The sequence below is a fragment of the Convolutriloba macropyga genome, chromosome 3 (genome assembly GCF_964194025.1).
Source record: "Convolutriloba macropyga chromosome 3, txConMacr16.3, whole genome shotgun sequence".
NCBI classification, from domain to species: Eukaryota; Metazoa; Xenacoelomorpha; order Acoela; family Convolutidae; genus Convolutriloba; species Convolutriloba macropyga.
Window position 1 is genome coordinate 71256795 of NC_134470.1, and position 22885 is coordinate 71279679.

The 22885-nt window shown below is 35.1% G+C and overlaps 1 protein-coding gene across 1 annotated transcript in view; it reads right to left on the reverse strand.

Moving 5' to 3' along the window:
- LOC142336427 (beta-soluble NSF attachment protein-like) overlaps window positions 1-22885 on the reverse strand; it is a 409326-nt gene that overhangs the window by 197079 nt on the left and 189362 nt on the right. The window lies entirely within an intron of this gene.

Below are 22885 nucleotides of genomic sequence, written 5' to 3' on the forward strand. Positions count from 1 at the left end.
GTTTTTGAGGTTGATATATCGAATATTTCAAGTTGAAATTTTGTCATTTTCAACTTTCGACCCCCCCCCCCCACATCTTCAAAAAATTAGTCTTTTTCCAACCAAATAAAACACAGAAATAAAATGTGAAGTTGAACACTCTATATAGAGATCTAGGGAATAAAATATGATGAATTCCTGAAAAATATAGGTACTCTGAACTTAATCCAATAAATGGCCTTTTTGCGACAACAATGAAGACGCCGTATCAGGGGAACAGTTTTTCTCGCAAACATGGACAATTGAAGAATGTAGGGGTTTCCCATAACGAACCAAGCTCAGTTTAGTGGGGATATATTGGGAATACTATATAGTATTGGGGATATAATACATGGGAATATAATGGTGATACCTCCCCCTCCCCATATTCCCTTGAAAACAGCAAATTTGTGTTCTTAATACAGTTACCTGGCAAAAGTTTTGCACTCTGATTTCTCGAATTTTAAGTTATGTAAATTGGTAGAATAATCAGAAATGTTACAAAATTCTACGCATTGCTCAACTCATATGTAATGACTCCTCATGAAAGGAAGCATCAAATTTGAAAGATTTTCGAAATGTTTGTTTCAGACGTCATCTTTTCAGTTTCCTCCCATCCTCGAAAAGATCCATTTCATTCCAAGGTTTAGAGAAATAGGCTCCAACAAAAAACAACTCTAAAACGGAATTTTGTAATTGAAGTTCGAAAATCATTCTGATTGACAGAACTGACATTAGTCTTAACAAAAATTTGAGACTATTTTTCCAAAACAAATACCGGTTGAAGATGATAAAAGTTTTTCATGATATGAGTCAAAATAACCGAAAGTAAAGTCCTGACAGCTACTTGAAAATTCTATACTACTTAAAAAAACTGGCTAAAAACTATTAAATATGACAAAAATTAGAGAAAAACTCAAATTATCAAACATATGACAAATATTGCTGTCAATTGCAAATAAAATTTATTCTTTGGATTTGAAACTTAAGCACAACCAATAGACAATGTTTTGGTGAAGAACCTTTTGATCAATTTGATCGTACCTAGAGTTCATAAGTACACTGTACCACAGATAATTGCAGTTGATTTCGCCGTTTTCAACTTTTTCAGAAGTCAAACCTCAGTTTCTGTTTGAAATTTTTGTAGAAGAAATAAATTTCTTACCTGAGTTGATTTCTACACTTTTCTATAGACATCCGAGGCAACATTGAGATTTATGACTTAACCGTTTTGTTCCTTAGCCATCTGTGTTAGTCTTACTACTATTACAGCTCATTTTGTACCACCTGCTGTGACCAAATTTTTCTACGTGCGTTTGTAATTCAACAATATTATATTTAAACTCTGGTTTTCTTTCAGGTGCTATTCTACAAAAAATAATACAAAAACATACTGCATTCCAGAGAGTATCAATATCGTAAACACTTTTAATTATCCATTTGAAATCAGAACTGCCGATTGCAAGTCTGCAGTCGATTAGAATTGGAAAATTAGCGCAAAACTTTCCTTATCTCAAAATAAATGAACTTCATTGGGTCAAACATTTGGCGTCAAAAAACACCTTATTTTCAATCCCTAGAAAAAAATGTTGAAATTTACCGACTTCACTTTTCCATAAGATCTCCAAAATGATCTTAGAGGTACAACTATAGAAACCTGATGAAATTTGTCTCCTTACATAGACAATCAACAGTTCAAAGTCATTTGAGAGTGCCAAAAAATATGTGTAATGTTGTCGACAAAACATCTATTTCAAAACTTGGCACGTTTATAGGAGGAAATGACTTGATCTTTCTTCGGTTACTGTTTTGACAAAAACACGAATTGACAAGTCCAAAAGTCTGACCCCTAATAGACAAGAGACCCTGATAATTTTTATTCCATTTATCCAAGCTCAGTATTTTCAAAAACGGAATTTTTTTCAGACGAAGATCTGAAAAATCTAATAGACTTTTGATGCAAAAGGATTTAATGAAAAATGACAAATTTTCTTTTCCAACAAAAGACATTAGCCCAAATTGCGAAATTTTACACAGAGTTTGGAAAAAAGCTTTCGACACCATTAGAAAATTTAAAAAGCCTGTCATCTCCACTACATCGCTTGCCATTTTTCGATTTGACACAGTGAAAACTATAGACTTTTTAGTAAACTCAACTCCAAAAATGATCATCCTGTATCTTTACGCAAGCTCCCAATTCGAATACACCTTCAAGACAAACTGATTTGTTAGATGAGCCAGTCTTGTAAAAATACTAGGACTATACTACTGCTCTTCTAATTTCAATATACTTTACAACCGTTTTTGCACAAAAAAACTGGAAATTATATATCATATACGGTGATTTAATCATTATGGCATCAAAATAATAAGAAACAAAATTGGTTTTCCAGAATGACAAAAGCAACCGCACATTTAACTGGAGAAGCTATTTTCGCAAAAAAATACCGTTTTTAATGCAACTTCTCAGAGCAAATGGCTGTAATATGTATTCAACTATTAGTATTTTTTATTCTGAAAGAAATTTTGCATTCAAGCTGTTAGCGAGAAATGCAAATTGCTCAAAAAATGTCGACTGAGGTCTAGCCAAACACTTACACTTTTTTGGCAAATGTTTTGAATACGTTGATGATTTGGTAGTGGAGCAACAGAAAGATAAACATTACATAATAATATAATCATGTTTTTCATATAACAATATAAAATAGTAATTTTTAATAAAATAATCATAATTACTACAAGGTTGGTTTCAGAATACTAGTTTCAATAAGTGATCAATCTGCCAATCAGCCATATTGGGGCAGATTTCAAGTCAATTAAAGTACCCAAAACACTCAGGTAACTTTGACGCATTATAAGATTTAAGTTAAAATTTTTGGATGATATCTCCAATCTTGCAGTGAATTAAAAAGAGTTCTCAAACTGTTATGACAATACTTTCCTTTCTGACCATGAATAAAGACAGATTTAGCGAAGAAGAATTCAAAGCAGCATTAGCTTGATTTGAAAATAAGCATAGACATTTAGGGAGTTAATAGCAGTGAAACCAAAGTTATTTTGTCCGTGGATCTCTATTAATAAATAAAAACCAAGAAGCTAGTCAACAGATAAAGAAGCATAAACCACAAGTAAACTCCAATTCAAAATATTTTTGGCACATTCAGTTTACGCAGTCAATGTATACGATATAAAGGAGGATTCAAATAAGACACCTATAGTGTTAAACTAACAATTAAATTGCAACGAATTGCCGACCAATTAACTCTAAGCCACAAAATATCAGCCAATCTTTGGAATTTTCGTACAACGATCTTGCTTTAGATCTTATTGTCGATTTCTCAGAAACAGATTACGTATTGGTTTTTTTTCAAATTGTTTCAACCAACAGGGAAAAAATTGAATTGAACAAATTACTTTCGTTGACTGTAACGGAAAACGAGTTTTAAAATCCAATGCATTTTTCTAGCTTGATTAAGCAATAACTTTCAAAATTGATGAAAATTAACAGAAAGGTCGGTTCCTTTTGTTGGCGCCACCCTCAGCTTTATGAGTGCATATTTTTTGAACCCCCAGACGCACGTGCCATTTTTTACAGGATGAATTACCAGGTAACATAATGATTTTCAAAAAGGTTTGAATAAATCATTGGGGAAACAAAAAATCTCGCTAGCTTTTGTGGATCATTCCGTTAACTAGTACTTGATGCCAACCGTGCTTGTAGCAATGTACAACAACTAAGGGACATATGCATTCGAAAACCTTTTACATGTCAAGCTAATGTCGTTTACTGAAGCCTTATACTGAACGTCAAAAGTAAGATAGCGTCCCCTTTTTTTACTCAGTGAAAATTCAATTTTTGGGGCAAAATAATCTTCTTTAAATCCACGTTTTCAAAACATTTTTCACTTTTGATCCCCAGCACTACTCCTCCGACTTATTTATCAAATTCAGATAAAACACAACGTTCACTCACCGGAAGATTCGACTCGTTCTCTCAGTCAAAAGAGAATTGACTCAAAATGTAATAAGTTCCCACATTTGTTCAAATACGATGCGCTTGTATTTGCGTGATACATTAGAGAAGAAAAGATGTCATTAAAAAGAGATTTGGTTGCAACTTCTCTTCTTTCAGTAAAACTTGAATGAAGTTGATCAATTTTAAATTGGGGTTTCTGGTAAGTGAATTTTCAGTTTTATCTGAGTTTCATAGTCAGACGAGAAGACTATTGAATGTGATCTATGGTGCCAAAAGTGTAACCAAAATGTAACTTTAATTTAGAGTAAAATTGCATCAAAAACGAAAGATTGAGGGTGCTAACTTATTTTTGCCATTTGGTTTATAAGAAAGCCAAAGTTTGATAGAGAACGATTGAAAAAAGACGCACTCTGCAAGCCAGCAGATATCCATGCATCATGAAGCTATTGATTGCTGATGTCCTTCTTTCTGTTGTTGTTGTACCGGTAAAAACATAGCATTTGTTTTTATTCAGTTTCATTTCGTTTTCTTCGCACCACCATTCCACGGCTTCAAGATCCATTTGGATATCTGTTGTCTGTGTTGTTGCCAAGATAAAGTCATCAGCATATCCAAAAGCTTTGCACACTTTTTCCCGTTTTGTTAAATTGTCCACATATAAAACAAAAATAGAGGACCTAATTGTGATCTTTGATGGAGAACACTATTAACTGGGACCTCCATTGATATACATTCGATTACTTTAACCTATTGTTTCTTTCAGTGATGTAGCTTGCTATTGTTCCCAAGAGGTTACCAAATATCTGCTGCTCCTCAACATTTGAGAGAATTTTATTATGTGGCACAGTGTCAGAGGCTTTTTAAATATCTATGTAGAGCACAAATAATTCAATTTTTTAACAAGTTCTTTTCCTCTGATTTTATCTTCTTCGGTTTTCACTTTGATATATTTTTTTCGTAACAGGTTTTCATCGTGATTTTATTACCTCTTTGGAACACAAATTTGCTTTTCAATTTTTTCAATTTTGGTAAATTTTTGGTAAATCACTGATTCTGGATATCTATTACATATGAAGAGATTTCAGGTATTTTGCAGGTTAGAGATTCCCTTCACTTAACAATTCAGGATGTTCAAGGTTTGCATGATCATGTATTTGGCGATTTTCTCAACTTCTTTTCTATGTTTTTGATTTAAATCAGTCTACTTTTGTTTGGTTTTTTGTTTTTGGTTTTTAGGGTAGAAATAATTTTCATGCGATAGGGAGATTCAATTTTGGCCCAAAAGAAGACGTTAGATCTATGCAATGTGGTTTTCGAAACTTTTTTTTTGCAATGATTTTTAAAAAATCTATGCAATGATTTTTAAAAAATCAGCAAGCCGTTTATAACATTGCTTTAACTCTGTCTAACCAATTTTGCATTTTTGTTAAAGGCAAATTTGTGGTGTTTACCGTCGCAATTCGTCATTGCTCACGCCTCAATCTTCACTTTCAGAGATTCATGATCAGATTGGAAAGAATTATTGAACCTTTTCCGTATCACGGTTTATTACATCAACGGGGCTGCTTTTTAGGAAGACATTAAGCTGTCCAAGTAGTTTTGTAGATTTTCTGTAGATCAGAAAAAAAGTTTATTCGAGATTGATATCACCTGTAATTATAATTGTGCAACAATTTTTCCTTCCTGCATAGATGCTGAACTCATCACAAAAGTTAATCATTGATGTTTCGGACCATCTATATAAGCTCGTTTTTGGTGAGTTTTAACAAACGCACATTAGAATTAGTGCGTTTTTCGCTTCTATAAACAGCATACTCATTTGTGTTTTTAAGTTCTACTTTTTAATGAGATGTGTTTCTAATCGCATTGAGACATCCATAAAGCTTTGTTTGTGATTATTAGCTTTCAATCATTTTGGTGGATGGCAAAGTCTATAAAATAGTTCTTCATTGGGTATATCATTTGTTAACCTTGTTTCAGAAAGGCGCTAAAAAACTAACACTAACAGACGATTTGCAAAATTTTTCCTGCCTCTGAGACATAGTAGATTTCTTACATTGAAAGTTAGAATTGTTATATAGTTCGAATTGGATTGTCGTTCTCTTATATCTGTGTCATTTTCATTTTCGCTTAAATTTGGGTTGAACCATGCCTTGTTTATTTTTTTGGAAACAAGGTCAGTTATCCTCAGAAGTTTAGCGCGTTTACCTCGATTGATTTCTCTTTTTTGTACCAATTCTTTTATTTTTTGCTTGATCTTCTGCAGTAAAATTTTTGGTAACAAATACTGGCTTGCTACATATAGTCTATCTATTTCCTTAGGGACAGCAGGGTTTCAAACAACAATGTTTTTTAAACTTCTACAATCAGCAACTCTTCTACTTATTTCAGTTAGAAATCAAAGGAGCATGAAAATGAAGTTTGTTAGAATTTTAGGCTGAAATTCCTACACTAGCATTATAAAAATTTCTATGAAACTTTCTTTTCATAAACGTTTTTAAAGCAGCCTCAACAGCAAACATAACAAGCAAGTGAATATTTTCGAACAACTATATCTTGGTTTATAAGTTGGTTGAGGAACCATTCCCTTTCAAGCAAAAAATACAATGATTCTTCCAATGACTATGTTCATTTCTTTCTTCTCTCGTTAAAAATTGTAATCTTAAGCTTATGACTACTAAGTGTTTTGTTTTTGTATTTGCTACCTGTCCATTAGGAGCTGCTTAAAATTGTTCGTCAACGGTTGGCTGACAAAAGAGGTTAAAGTCAATCGGGGGATCATTTGTTGAATAGTTCCACTGTATGAGAGGGCAGACATCAATTGAGTTTGATTAATTAAAATTTTTTTTCAACATTCACCTCTCTGGGTGTATGTGGAGCAGATCAATTTGGTGATGATCAAGCAATTTTCGTTTTTTTCATAAGTTTAAGGTCACATCCAAATTATACTGATGCAAAGAACTTTTCAAGAGCATTGATAATTTTTTCAACTGTTGATGTGTTTCTGAGTTCAAACGAAGATACGATATGGGAAATTGACTTGGACAGTTCACAAACGCTGTTTCGATACTTGAACTCAATACAATTTTCAGGTTCATCACTATTGACGTTACATAATTTAACAATTAACTATAGAAAGAAAAGTTTTTTCAGGCAAGTCTTTCTTGTTTAATTCTATTCAAATTGAAGCTTAACAGGGCTTACGTTAGCTTAGAGGTGGTCAATGTGAGAAATTATGTTTGCCTGTAGGATTATAAAATGATAATATTTTGTGTTGGATAAAATAAGATAAATAAATAGTTGTCTCAGCTGCGAGGAAATAAAGATAACTGTTTGTTGCTTGTTTTTCAGTAGATTCAATATTCTTGGAGATGGTAAAGTGATTGAACCCTGCAGCTTTTCATAAAATTCAGAATTACTCAATGGGTTGGAGATATGTGGTTACTTTTCCAGCAAACTTTGTTTCAAACTATATTCTTCTATTTTTGTCTGGCCGTTAAGTTTTCAATTTTCACTCATTTTCAAATTTGATCCTCTGAATTTTTTCAAAGTTCTGAATATGGATGTTCTCGCTGTATTTTTGTCAGTGCTTGAAGCAAGAAATTTTGATGTCTGAGGTATAAGATACATGTGACGGTTGTTGCCAGTTGGTTTGTTTTGACGTCAGTGTTTCCAACCTGAAAAAGTTTTTGATCATAAAATGAAATTATTGTTGAAAAATATATTTGCGTTTGTCTGTTTAGCAGTCTTGATAAAGAGTTAAATACTGTATTTCTGGTAATTTAGTAATGTAGAATTTTTAACTCATGTGGAAAAAGAAAAAATATTTTTTTGGATGAAAAGAAACGCAACATGTTTTGCATGTTTCTCACGTTCTGTGTAATCTGCTTTGTTGTTAACCAAAAAAAAGTTTCTTAAGATTGAAAAGTAAAACTGATAGAGCTGTTGTAGTTGTCTACGTGAAAACTTCTGTGGAGTATCCTATCTTGAAGTGTCAAGTGATGGATTGCAACTTTAATTTGGACTGCTCTGTTGTCTCTGGAAGACCTTCTTTCCGTCTGCGGTTAGCCTTGTTTAATTGTCTTTGGAAAAATGACCAGATGTTAACTGATTGTTAAAAAACCTATTTTTGATCCAATTTTAAATAATCAAGAGACATGATTTTTGAGATAAAATTGTCTACTCGAAACATTTCCAATGATATATACAATGAAGTAACGAATTTTGGAAACGAATAAAGTAGCAATTATATTTTATTTTTATGTGATGGAGTTTTATACAAATAAATGATGTAAACGGAGCTTAAAATTGGAAACAAATTCAATCTGTCCTAATCGATCAAAAATTTGCTCATTATGTCGTTGGTGAATTGGTAAAATATCCTGTAGCTATATCGAACCACAATTTACTGCAAGTTAATAGGTCTTTTCCGGCAATTCTTAACAAATCATAAAGAGTAATTTTCAAATTTTCAAGAGTCGTTTTTCAAATAGGACTGATAATTTTAGTACGCTGCCGTCTAAAATCAAAAAAGCAAACAGAAAATTGAGATGCTGTCAACAAAATCAATGTTCCACGATGAAATTGAAGAGTTATTCAAGTTGTAGCAGATTTTGATGCTCTTTAGTAGTGGAAATCCTGGTCCACCGAAACTCACATAGAAACGGTCGGCAAGTATTCGAGTTCCTATACACTTTGACTATCGACATTTTTCAGAAATGTTGAGCGGGGTTGAAAATCTGTATTGTTGGAAAAACGCATTCAAAATATGCATAAATTTATTCGTTCAATAAAATCCTGTCCTTCTGCTCTTTCAACTGAGTCAGCAAAAAACTCAAATCTAACATTTCATGTTCTAAAAACTTTTTACGCCAGCCCGCGTTATTTGTCCGTACCGTTTTAAAGCTTTTAAAAAGTCTCTTTAGTTTTTTGCTGGGAGGCTTGTAACGTGAATAAGATTCAGCGGGCGCAAAAAAGTTCACAATTTCATGGGAATGGCTTGAAGCGCACAACATAAAAAATTTACTTTAAATCCGTTTGGCCGTAGGCAATCTTAATTTTGAAATCACTCTGACCTTTCAAGCTAGTGTCGATTGATGAATATTTAATTCATCCCGAACTTTGAAAAGCAGGCGCATTGAAGAGAGACACCGTGTTCCAGACGATAGCTGCTCCAGTCAGTAGCCTAGTTCTTTCAGAGCCATAAACAACAGTAAACTCCCGTTTGTATTTTTGAGGTTCTTGAACGATATCAATGGATTGGTAATATCGTGTTTGACAACGCCTAGCAAGCTGATATATTTTTTACTGTAAAAAGTTTGAAAAAATTGATTTTAAAATTAGGTTAGAAAGAATTTTTAACCATTATCCATGTGGTTTCAATCTCTTGATTGATGTTTTGTGTTGAGTTGCACTGAGTTACCCGTATGGTGAATTGCCTAAAGCAAAAAACTTGTAATATAACGTGTTGCTGAGTGAATTATAGGAAGAATTTTGAAGCTAAAGATATTGTTCAGAGAAACCTAATGTATAAGAATGTAAGGAAAAAAATGTTGACTTCATTTATGTAAACACGTACTTAAGCGGACAGAATATTAATAAGCAACATGCGGAAAATCAGATCCTCCGCTATTAGTTTCATTTGTCGGTGTAACCGTTGAACTTGTCGAAGGGTGTGCAATTACAGCCTGTATTTCTAATCTTTTTTTAAGCTATCAAACGAGCCAATTTTGATATTAGGCTCCGAGATTGAGGTGGTTTTGATATTCTGTTGTTGGACTTCTGAATTTCAATCAAAAGTATTGGGCGAAACATTCTCATTTATTTGTAAATCTGTTGTGTTAATTTGTAAAGTTGACGAATCATTAGATTGAGGTATTTTATTTTGCTTGTTGAATCATCTCTCTTGAGTGCTTGATTGGGCTTCACGAACTGTATTACCTTTTATCATCCTTGTAAATGCATGTTTGAACTACCACTTTTCTATTATCATTCCATGGACTATAAAGAACTTCGGCTACGCAATTATCAAACAGCAACGGGGTTTTTGCATCCCAAATCAAGAGGTGTGGTAAATTGAAGAGAATGACCGGGATGATGGTTATTCTCATTAAGTTATTTGTAAAATGATGAAAGCAAAGTAGCACGTCAGGATAAAACATACATCGAATGGAGCGGCGGTTTAAATAAGGTGTAAAATGGGAGTGTACTATTGTTTATGGCTCTGAAGGAACTAGGCTACTGACTGGAGCAGCTATCGTCTGGAACACTGTGTCTCTCTTCAATGCGCCTGCTTTTCAAAGGTCGGGATGAATTAAATATTCATCAATCGACACTAGCTTGAAAGATCAAAGTGATTTCAAAAACTTTGGCCATTTTGTATTTTTGAGGTTCTTGAATGATATATATGGATTGGTAATATTGTGTTTGACAACGCCTAGCAAGCAGATATATTTTTTACTGTAAAAAGTTTGAAAAAATTGATTTTAAAAATAGGTTAGAAAGAAGTTTTACCCATTATGCATGTGGTTTCAATCTCTTGATTGATGTTTTGTGTTGAGTTGCACTGAGTTACCCGTATTATGAATTGCCTAAAGCAAAAAACTTGTAATATAACGTGTTGCTGGGTGAATTATAGGAAGATTTTTGAAGCTAGAGATATTATTCAGAGAAACTTAATGTATAAGAATGTAAGAAAAAAAGGTTGAGTTCATTTATGTAAACATGTACTTAGGCGGACAGAAAACTAATAAGCAACATGCGGCAAATCAACTCCTCCGCTATTAGTTTCATTTGTTGGTGTAACCGTTGAACTTGGCGGATGGTGTGCAATTACAGCCTGTGTTTCTAATCTTTTTTCAGCTATCAAACGAGCCAATTTTGATATTAGGCTCCGAGATTGAGGTGGTTTTGATATTCCGTTGTTGGACTTCTGAATTTCAATCAAAAGTATTGGGCGAAACATTCTCATCTATTTGTGAATCTGTTGTGTTAATTTGTAAGGTTGACGATTCATTAGATTGAGGTATTTTACTTTGTTTGTTGAATCATCTCTCTTGAGTGCTCGATTGGGCTTCACGAACTGTATTACCTTTTATCATCCGTGTAAATGCGTGTTTGAACTGCCACTTTTCTATTATCATTCCATGGACTATAAAGAACTTCGGCTATGCAATTATCAAACAGCTCAGACTCTCGTAAAATTTTTGAACCAGAGGATCTGCAACAAAAGTTTAATCCTTCACTTCAATGTCTTTCTACGTGTACTTAGGTTTTATTGGCTTCAGTCTAAATCTGCGAAAAATTTGAGTGTATGTTGTTCCATATTTTTTTATAGGGTAGATATTTCTAGTAAAAATTGTTCTACTGTCTAAAGGGCCATTCACTTTACATTGCTTGTTGCTAGTTTTTTCTCGTTCATTATATTTAGAATGTTTTAGGCTCAAAAACAAGCATAATTCGGCACCTTTCAAAGGAAATGGTTTTGCTTTTCTGTCGTAATAATACCAATTTTTAAAAATCTTTTTAGCAATGTTTCCTTTGTTTGGCCAAATAGTGTCGTCATTTTAGCTTGCACTTCTGCTAGGTAGTCGTAGTTATTATCTCTGTTTTTGAATGATAGCATTCTTAAACCTCAGTATATAGTACTTTATTGTGTTCGTCCATAAAAAACTAAGCTTGGAGGAAAACCGGTTGTAGAGTGGATGCTTTTATCATATTGGAAGTCTGCTAGGTTTATATAAATGAGCCAGTTATGTTGCATTTGTTTTTCATATTTTTTCAATGAGCGTTTCAGAGCCCCGTCTGATCTCATCGCTACTCCTATTGTTTCTAGTTGTTTCAGCGTAGCTCCTTCTGGTCGGAATTCAAGTAGTGTTAAAAGTTGGTTCATCATGTTTGAATTGAATTGTGTACCTTGGCCAGTTATTACCAAGAGTGGGTATATATGAATGTAGCATAAACCATTGATTAGTTTCCGCATACTGCTTCGGCCGCATTTTTTTAGTGATTGGGGAAACATATACTCAGTAACCACGTCCATTCCTTTTAAAGTATATTAAAAACACCAGATATTGCTAATGGTCTATGTCAAATTGTAACAAATCTGCTGGTAAGCTTGTATTTGAAATAACTGGAGATAGCTGCGGTTGAAGTACTTGGGATTTCGCAGATTTTGCTAGAAGACAAAGAAAGCCTTTGCTAAGGTATTGAATGAGAAACTCTTTGAAGCTGGGGAAATGAAACTTGCGTCTGAATTCACGGATTGTCTTCTGTATTCCAATATGACCTTTTAATTTAGAGTTATGTTTTTTATGAATCAAAACTGTTTCTAACAGCTTTGACACCACAATTTGCTTTATGTACTTTTTACCACTATGGTCAAAGAATTCTTTGCGTAAATGACATTTTACACAATAAGTCGATTAGGGGTCTATGATTTTTCTGTAAGTCGTTTGAACTGTACTTTTGATTTGGTTTATTGTTTCTCAACCACTGCAGAGTTTCCTGTATGTTTTTATCCATTTTCTGTTTCTTCCTCCTGTCAACTGAAACATTTTTGTTCGTTAAACTGTATGAATCGAGCAGACTACATTCAGAGAGTTCATTTATGCTATGTTCTTTCAGCGGTGTAAAACCTCTAGTTTGAATGTCAACAGTGATTTCAACAGTTTCGATAGATTTTGTAGTTATCAAAATGCTTTGTGCCAGAAAATTTAAAGCATTGTCTGGTGTTTTAGCCAAGACCAATATGTCGATATCATGAAGGGGAATCCGGTCGTTAAGTTTTAGTCTCAGTTTTATCTCGGGATTCACAAAACACCGAGATAGATATTCTAATGCAGATTTGCTTCTCAAGTTAAATGCTACCGGACAAAATAAACGAAACAACATATTCAACAGCATTCAAAAGATTGCCTGGTATTTTCCTAAAATGGAACAAACGGATAGCAATTTTATTATCAGTCAATACTATAATGGGTTTATCAGAAACTCTCCTTACATAGTGTTAAAATGTTTCGAAAGCTAGCTGAAAGCTCAAAATTTTTTTGCGTAAACCAAACGGTTCAACTGCGCCGTTGAAAACAAATGTCAGCCAAAAGCTAGCGAGCATATCTTTTGCTTTTCGTCGTTGAGATATCATGGGGCTCTTCTATAAGTAAAATATATCCAGCGTCATAGAAACTTGCGCCACATTGAATTAAGAATTGGCAATGCGGTTTAGCTATTTTCAACGGTAGTTGGCCAGCATTGACTAAATCAGCTTTAAGTAATTCCGAACCATCTTTGTGTTCATTAGTAATTTGAAAAGATGATCCCTTACGAACCTTTAAAAAAGGATGTAATTTCATTGCGAGATTTGGAATGAATTTCTAAAAGTATCGCACAAGGCCAATATGATGACATCTTGTTTCAGTGCTCTAGGCAGTTTAACTGACTGAAGAAATTTCTCCACTTTTTTTGACCAAAAATTGTATTTTCAGTATTCCCAATTGAAACTTGTGAATTGACAACTTGGAACCTAAGATTCGAATACACAGGAAAATTGGTTGTAGGTTGCCAATTAACGTTTTTCCGTCGTTTGCTCCACTAACTAAATCATCAAACATATGTCAACTGCCACGCAAGAGTGTAAGTATTTGGTTGCAAAAAAATTGAAATCTGTTTGTGAACGGTTCAAACCTTGTGCTAATCGTTTGAACGCAAAAATTTGTCCACCGAATTGGACGCTAAAAATTGCTTACTCAATTCGATGGCTGTTTGCACTGAAAAATAGGCTTTACTACAGTCCATTGTCGCAACAAAAGGGTTTTCCAGCAAGACGTGCAGTTGCGTCTACCATTGCAGGTAAAGGAAAGTTATTGCTCTTATACTCCTGACGCTGTAGATGAATAATTCGTCCTAAACTAATTAGAATTTACAAATTTCCCTGTTGTGCAAAAAAGTGAAGACTATATTCAGCTTAAAGTTCATCCCGAATATGTATTGGGGATGCAGGGTTTGGTAAGTACACAAAACGAAAGTATTCTGGAGTTCGCTTCAACAGACAATCTTTTTTGGTCGAATATTTTCTGTGTCTCGCAAAATCATCAAGAAACTGAACGAAAGTATTTTCAATATTTGTTTTATTTCATTTTTGTCAGTTGTGATTCCTTGCAATTCACTTTTTATAAAAACGAATTCTACTTCTCAGCATCTAATGTTGTATAATGTTGTTCATGCTGTTTGAGCTTTTCAGGGTATCATAGACTGTTATCTCAACTCCTTGTAGATAACCAACATTGGAGCAGTCTCTGGTGTTGGAAACTAAAGTTTGTGTCTTGAAATCAATTTTTCTTGCATCACAGATTTTTCTTGCTGCCGGGAATTTTTTTCTGATAACGAATCTGTGTTCACAAATAATAGGCATGGATGAATTGAATTTATATTAGATGCTTGGGCTGTTGGCAAACTTAGCGTTTCAAGTTTTTGCCGAAATTGTAATGGGATAGGGATTTAGATTAATTACTATAACTGTTGTTCGTGGATTTTCTCTGTTGTTCCAGATGATTCATTGAAGACATTACACATATATTTGTCTTCTTTTCAAATAAAATTGAAGGGTCTATTGATCCTCACTTAAGCTTATAGCTGCCCTAGGTTTTAAATAATTGCACTTCTATATTTTCTTTTTGATTTGCCTCAGAGCAATTAACTAACGGTTTCAAGAACAAGAATTTTCTGACCATAATTCTTGTTTTGATTTGCAGTATAAAATCTGGTAATTTTAGCATTTTTTCGCAGGATGAGTTTAATATCGTTTTAAACAAAGACTGGGTTGCCAAATTTGGTGAGCTCATTACTTCTAAAATGAGAAAATCTTCTTCGTAATTATTCCAACCCAATTAAATGAAAATTTGTACTTTTCACAAACATTGATTTATTGACCATCATCAACTCTCATATTAATTAGATACAAACTGTCAAGGTTTTTGATACACTCTGGACATCAACTTTTGATTTTTTGTACCAGATTTCTGGAATTGGCACTAAAAAACACCAGAGTGAACAAATGGCTTTGAGGTTAATGCTATTAAATTCTACAGGCACATAAAAAAAGTTAATAACAGAAATTGGCGCAAAATAAGCTGTGTTAGCAGTAAGCGCTGATAAAATAGCTGCTGTATTTTTAGTTTTATAAACTCGTTTTTGCAAAAGTAAGTTTGCACCTATTCGCGGTCGTGTTTTAAATCAACATTGTTCAAATCAACCAGGCTGTCCACAAATTTGACAAGTTGGTGTGTGAATCGTAATTTAGGCCTTTTGTTCTTGAAGCCTTCTCTGAATCTTGTTTAAAAGTTATTACCACTATTTTTATGTTCCTGATTTTGAAAAATTGGTTGATATTAGACGCCACAAATCTGCTGTTGCTTATTTTGAAAACTTTGTCCGTAATTTGGTTGAATGAATTTGTATCTTCCTCTCTGATATCCTCTTCTGGCAATACTAAAATTGAATCTCTGGTTATGGTTGTTCAGATTTAACTTCATCCAGCTCAATTGTTTACTCAAATCTCGTCGACCTGTTGTCAAATTTTTTTTGAGCTCTTGTCATCTTGTTAACAGCTGTTGTAAGATTACTTGCTAAATGGTCTTGTGTTAGAGCAATAAATAAGGTTGTGCTAACTGCTTCATTGAGAAGAATGCTTCTCAAAACTAATCGTTTTGAAGAAGAAGAGCAGAGATCAATAATCGTAGTCGTGTCTGGTTGCATTAAAAGTTTGTTGCGTATATGCGTCGGTATAGCTGTAATAAAAGCTCCACAATTTTGACGTGGTCTCATAGCAAAATCGTCTTTACCACCTGAATCCTCTGGAGTTTTTCGGATTGATTACTTTTTACAAGGCGATTAGCACTAAGATAACAAGTCTCGAGACTTGCAAGCGCATTATTCAGCGTGCTGCGTTCAGCGGCAGGAGATTCAAGGAAATAATTCAAAGCATTGGCTTTGAGCTGTCTTTTAAATAAACCAACGCGTCCAACTGCTGATACTTGTGTAAGTTTAACTGAGCTTAAAATTAACTGTCTGTGACGCTGAAGCCGCTGCGACGCTCTGGAGAGCTGCAGCAATTGCAGTTGCTGCTGCTGCAACATCTGCTGCCATTTTCTTTGGCCTTAATATGGGATATTGGTTTTTATTGAGAATTTAAAACCGTTTCATGTTCAATGCAGGTATCTATTGATTGAATCAATAACTTCACGTGAGGAAATTGTTTTTGTTCTGAGGTAAAAATGAAAATATTCAATTTAGGTAAATTTTCAATTTGATAAAGAATTTTAAAAATATCTTGACTTTCTACATTGAAAAGAGTTTTGCTTCTGCCGTTTGAAATTTTGACATGTAAAGTTTTGTGCATAACATTGATAAACAGCTAAACAGAAAGAAGTATTTTTTTTTAATTTCAAAGAAAAAAAAGAATTATAATTATCCGTTTAGTTTGAGTTAAAACGTAAACTTGCAATGGTCCTTCTTTATCAACGATACTGAGTTATATTTTTTGTCTTCTAAAATCAACAATGTTAATTATCTCTGCTTTTCCTGTAACTAATTTAAGTTTTTCTTTCTCTAATTTTGCTATGATTTTTTTGCATATTTTTTTCAGATGCGTAGTTTTTGCATATTTATATCGGATTAGTTCAGTAGTGCGACAGGTGTTGCCGGTACTTTTCACGTTGATTTCCTGGTGCTCCGTGTTTAGAGCTAAATTGGTAATCTTTATCACTCTAATCAGTTCTTCATTTTCCGTCTAGAGTATTTAGTTTTCTCTTTCTCTGTTCCTAAAATTACTGTTTTGCGCCATTACTATAGATGCTGGTTCGTGTTTAAAGCTAAATTGTTGACATTTATCTCCGGTCTCATTTCTTCAATTTTGGTCTGCAGTACTTAAGTTGCTCTTTCTCTATTCATAAATTACTTTATAATTTAGTTTAGATGCTTAGTTTATTATTATTTACTTTGTTGCTGGTTTGTTGCAATGCCTCGATGAATTCAACTAATATTATAACTTATATTATTAACTTATATTCAGCTAATATGTTCAACCTTCCAAATAAAATAACCGTTTTACAAAATTCCAATTTGAAACAACATTTTTTTAACTTCTTCAAATAGCAATTCTACTACTTTTTTTCAGTAAATAGCTACATGAAATTTTATCCAATAGCAATCTAGCAATTTCATCTTTAAATCCAATTGTATTTTTCAGTGAGAAATTGTCTAATATTTTATCCGTGACAGCAGTTCGGTGATGTTTTCATTGTTCCTGCATTCGCTAACTGATCAATGATGATACCTACCTTTTTTAGATTGACGCAGTTTGGTTATAGGGTGAGTACGTTGTTCATTTTACTGCTATTTCAAAAAGTTGCCGCTTTTGACGTTCTTTTATATTTTGTTGTTAAATACATATCTTAACCACTTGTTGATAGTTTAAAATCATTTGATTTCGTCGAGCAGATTTTGCATGGTTGATTTTTCAAGGGTTTGTCTTTGCCAAATCCCGTTCTTTTCTTAGTTCGTGTTGATATGTTAAAGATAAATTTCACTTTATTTTTTTACTGTTTAGGAGTTTCTTAGATAGTTGTTGCATATGTGAGTGGTTTCAGAGTTTAAGGGACAGGAATTACTCGAAAGGTGATAAGAGTGTTGGAAGATTATCAGATAAAACCGTAGCCTCTTGAAAAAAGGAGCCTATGGGTTATTTAATCACAGGAAACAAGAAATGGTTCAGTTTTAAAGTTACGATGCGTAGCTGTTTACAGTAGCCGTGTAGTATTAACCAGAAAATGAGAGTAACGTTTGAAAACGTTTGTTTCTGAAATCAGAATAAAATTTTAATTTACAAATCAGTCCACTTTACATCAAATCGGGGAATTTTTAAGCTGACTCTTTGCACCCAGTTCTATTTGAAATTCGGCTAACCAATAACTCACTGATAAAGGTCATCAAATATACGAGAAACTCAAAAAAAGAGTAACTCGAAGTTAATCAGGGGTATATAATTCATTTTCAGAACTTGTTATTACAATGTATATATCAGCTGGAACAATTAAAGTTGAGTTTTCTGTAGAAATCGGGTAGCTGTTCAGTCTTAACCTGGCGTCGAACATAATGTTTCCAAACCTTTGTTTTAGAAATCAGAAATAATTTTTAATTGACAAATCAGTCTCTTCAGCATCTATTCCGTTAGACGTTTTGATCTCAAATAACTAATTACCACTTGATTAAAATTAGTTGTTTTTAATACAAATAGGTCAGTTACACCTAATAACCACATGGCTAAAAATTAGAACAGCAATTAAATACGGTCAACAACAAACGCATGTTATGAAACCCAAGGAGACGAGATTGAATTACACTTTGTGATCGCTGCCAACGCTTGAAATTTGAAACGGCTGTGACACGGATACTCCGCGATAGCTGTCTCTTGGACATCACTCCAGCTGACAGCAAGACTACCACAAAATAGAGCAATTAATTGTAAAAATGTTAATGATGTCTAAAAAGGGCATTGAAATGAAGAATCATGCATTGCGAGTACAATTTCAGATCAGTTGAAAGATTTCTTACATTTTCCCAACGGAATACATTCTCCCCGTCGCAATAAACGTTTGACTTTTCGTTCTCAAAAACGGGATAACAGGTAGCGCCCCGAAAATATTTCAGCTCTGTTTCAGCTCAATTTGTTTTGGAGACTTATACGTAAGGTGTAAGGGACAATTCAAAGTGGTTGCAGACCCCTCCATTGTTTACCCCACCACTATTGCCCCACCCCCGCGCTGTTACCCCCCCTCAAACCTTTGTTGCACCACTCACCCATCAGCCTTTGGTCCCCCCCCCCGTTTCTGGCCACTAACGAACAACCGCTTGCTGAGAACATGCAATTTTACACTTTTGGCTCAATTTTTTTCAACTTTTTTGAAAATTTTTGACTTTTTTAAATTTTTATTAGCCCAAGGTGTCAAGGAAACTTCTTCAGGTTTTAATAATAGGTTGCTCTATAGTTTTTAGCGCTAATGGAATGGTTTCAACATTTTGACATCACGAATTGGGTATTTTTTTGACAAAAAGATTATTTTCTTTCAAAATTTTTGACATTCATTTTTCCGTAATCAGGTCTTTCTAGACACAGGGGCCAGAAAACCTCCTACAGATTTGATAATAAATTGCTGACAAAATTTTATTGGTCATGGAATAGTTCTTCAACTTCTTATCACAAATTCTTGCAAATTTTTGATAAAAATTGTTTTTTTTTCAGTTTTATTTAAAAAATTGTTGTCGTTTTTTTGGGTTTTTCCAGCCTCAAAAGCCAAAAAACCTTCTCTAGGGTTTTAAAGTAGATTACTGTATAACTTACAGTTGTAATGGAATGTCTTGTAAGAAATTATCATCACGCATTTTATAACTTTAATTGACAATTTTTGCCGTTTTTTGTACAATTTATAGTCTTTATTGACGCTTTTTTTCAGCCTCAGGGGACAGAAGTCTCCGTCAGGATTTGATAATAAATTACTGGAATATTTTTGGTTGGTGATGGGTTAATGTTTTGACATGTTACTGCAAAGTTTGTAGAAGTAACGGAATGGTTTTTCAAGATTTTAAAATCACGAATTCAAGCAATTTTCACAATATTTGCTTGAAATTTACCAAGATACTGCTAAAATTGGAAATTGTATCTCAACCTTTTCAATATTTTTTGTCCTTTGAGTTTAGTAACCATTACTTTCGAACGAAATTTTTTATATTTTTTCGAACTATTTTTTAACGTCAAGTTGAAAAATTTTGCAGAGTCGAATCCCATAATGAAATATATTCTTGTCTCTTTCTCTCTGTCGGTTAGAGTTTCTTTCCTTCTCTTTCTCGTTCATTTTTTTCTCTCTCTCACTCTCTCTCTCTTTCCCACTCTATCTCGCTTTCTCTCTCTCTCTCTCTATTAATGTCGCACTTCAGCTGCGGTTATGTGGCGTAAGGTCATCATCTCTGATGCTCATTAACAATAAGTTATAGTGGAAATGACTTCTATCATAAATGACTATCCAATAACTTTTTAGGTAATCATTGTTAATTGCTCTGAAAAACAATATTTAGCAAATAAAATTATCATGTTTGTCTCTTTTATGAAGTTGTTCCTTTGGCCAATTTTTTTTGTGACCCAATTGTCTTTTGGCTTTAGAAATAAGATAAAGAGGTACCGTTTGCAAAAATTTTCTCTTAGAGCCGGTCAGCCCATTAGTCTTCAAGTATGCAATTAACAGAAAATGTTTTGGAGACTTACACTTATGGTGTGAAGGGCGGTTCTTAAAATTGATCCCCCATCCACCACGTTGCGGCCCCACATCAATCCCCAATCCAATTTTGCGCCCCTGCTGCGGTGGACACCCGCTGCGCTCATCTTACGCCCCTTCAATAAATCTAAAGCTAGCCTCACCAAACAGTGGCTAGCTACTGACGAAGCCAACAGCTTTCCGGTCGTTTGAGAGCAATTCGCCGGACGTTAGTGGGTTATGTTAATTTTTCATCATTCGGACACGTGGCTCCTAGAGCGTATCATGGTGATAAAAAAGTTTTTTTCAGGATTTTTTCCAGGATTTATTCTGTTTCGGTCCCCGCAGTGTTTTTGACGACCCCCCGTTACAAAGTCTGTAATGTTATAGAGCACGTTACTTTGTAAGGAAAAAGCACGTGCGTCTGGGGCCCATAAAAAATTTATGCTCACTAAGCTGGGGGCCGGAACAGAATAGATCCTTTTTCCGTTTGTGCCCCCCAGTATTTTTTGCTCCCCCAGTTACCCTCAAAGAGAGACGTTAGAGACAAACAGACAAATGCCCTCTGGAGTTGAGTTTTTGTGGTGGCACTCAGCAGACCCTGCTGAACTGAAGCGACTATTGTTCACAGCAGATGTAGTGGAAAATCCGTTACCTCCTAAGTGTCCATGAGACTTCTGCCATTAAGTGGTCAACAGTAGAGACTGGTCAGTTATTGTGTAGACTGCCACAAATATGTCCACCGGAAGTAAGCAACCATGAAGATAGCTGAGATCAGAGCCCACAACAACTACCCATGACACTGTAGCTGCTACACACAGAGAGCAAATCCACCACCAGAACACTATCTTGAAAAAGAAGATAGAAGATTGGAGTATTGACATCCTGTTGTTGCAGGAGACAAAAATGATTCCAGAGTCTGCAAACCCCGTGCCATTGGACTGGAATGTCTTCAAATGTAGGAGGAAAGTTTAGAGAGCCGGCCAACAACCGAAACGTCAAGGGGGTGCCACTACAGTGGTAATACCAGGGCTAGAATTTAAGCCACTGACAGATCTGCAAATTCCAATTGGAGCTGTCAATGATCTTTAGGAGTCGCCATTAGGACTTTTAAGGTTGGCTAGACATTTGGAATATACATCGACCGCCCGCTAAAGAAGAAGCTGATGTACGAGATGCAGCACCCTACACAGTTTTTTGGCCCGACTCTAACCGCGAAATCATCTGCGCAGATGTCAATGAACCACGGCAGTTGGGCCACTTGATGGATGCAGATGAGGTGGGACGAGAGGTATACGATTGCCACGAGAGACTATGCGGGATTGCAGCCTAGCGCAAGCAGAACAGCTGTGCACTCAACCAAAGAAGCAGTATTCAGTTAGAGTTTACAGGAAACGATAGATTCGGTCAACTTCCCAATTGTCATGGAGGTTAAGGAGAGAGTCCAAACGGAAAGTCTGCCCACTTCATGGAACTTCACGAATACGGATTGAAAACAGTTCCAGGAAGCAATGGAGAACTTCCTTTCGAGCCCTAAGGCTTCACTGAAACAAGATTACAAAAAGTTTGTAAACACTGTTCTCTCCCCGACAAGAGCATCCATACCAGTTGCCACGAGTAAAAGCCGCAAAGCGTGGTGGACCAAGGAAGCAGCTCACAAGAAACTGGTGTTGGCACGCAGAGAACGGCAGAAAGATAGATCTAACAGAGTCAAAGCTGCAAAACTTTTTCGAGAACGAGACGCCCCGCACAAAATGATACGCCAGAGTAGAGATTTATGGCACAATTTTGCCACCACCCTATCGCCACGTGTCCCCAGCTGTAGAGGTTGGAGCGCAAAAAGGGGATTGGATGAACGTAGGAAAAAGAGGCTAGCAGACACACCCCTATTCACGGCGACAGCGAAGCAGGTCACCTTGGAGAGAGACAAAGACATTCTAGCCTGCAAGACTTACGCTGAAGTTAGCAGAGTAGGAATTAGCAGAAAAGATGCAATAAAAACCTACGTGACCGTGAGAAGGGCGGCAGGGACAACAGATGAGGATGATGTAGACAACGACTTCACGCAACTAGAACTAACCGAACGTCTGGTCAACATGAAACCAAAATCGTCTGGACGCGACGGAGTAAATCCCCAGATGTTGAAGAGATTGGGAGAGATCAGAAAAGCTGCCCTCTTGATACTTCTTAACAGAAGCTGGAAGGAAAGTCGAGTGCCGCACTCCTTCGAGCTGGCTGTGATTATTCCAATTCTAAAGAAGAAAAAACCGGCAGATAAAATAGCATCGTACGGGCCGCTAGCGCTGCTGGCCTGTATCTCTAAGACCCTCGATAGCATGCTGTGCACACGCTTAAAAGAATGGTTAATCGAAAATGCAGTCATGCCCAGAGAGCAAGCAGGCGTCCAGAAGAGAAGAACAACTCAGGACGTGATTGCCAGCATTTGCCAGTCGATGGACTCACTCCAGATGAAGCAAAGGTTGCTATATGTTGCAGTGGATAAAGCAGCCTTTGATAAAGTTTGGATAAGAGGATTACTAAAAGATCTAGCACGGAATGGTCTGAAAGGTTGGTGCTTGCTTTGGCTACG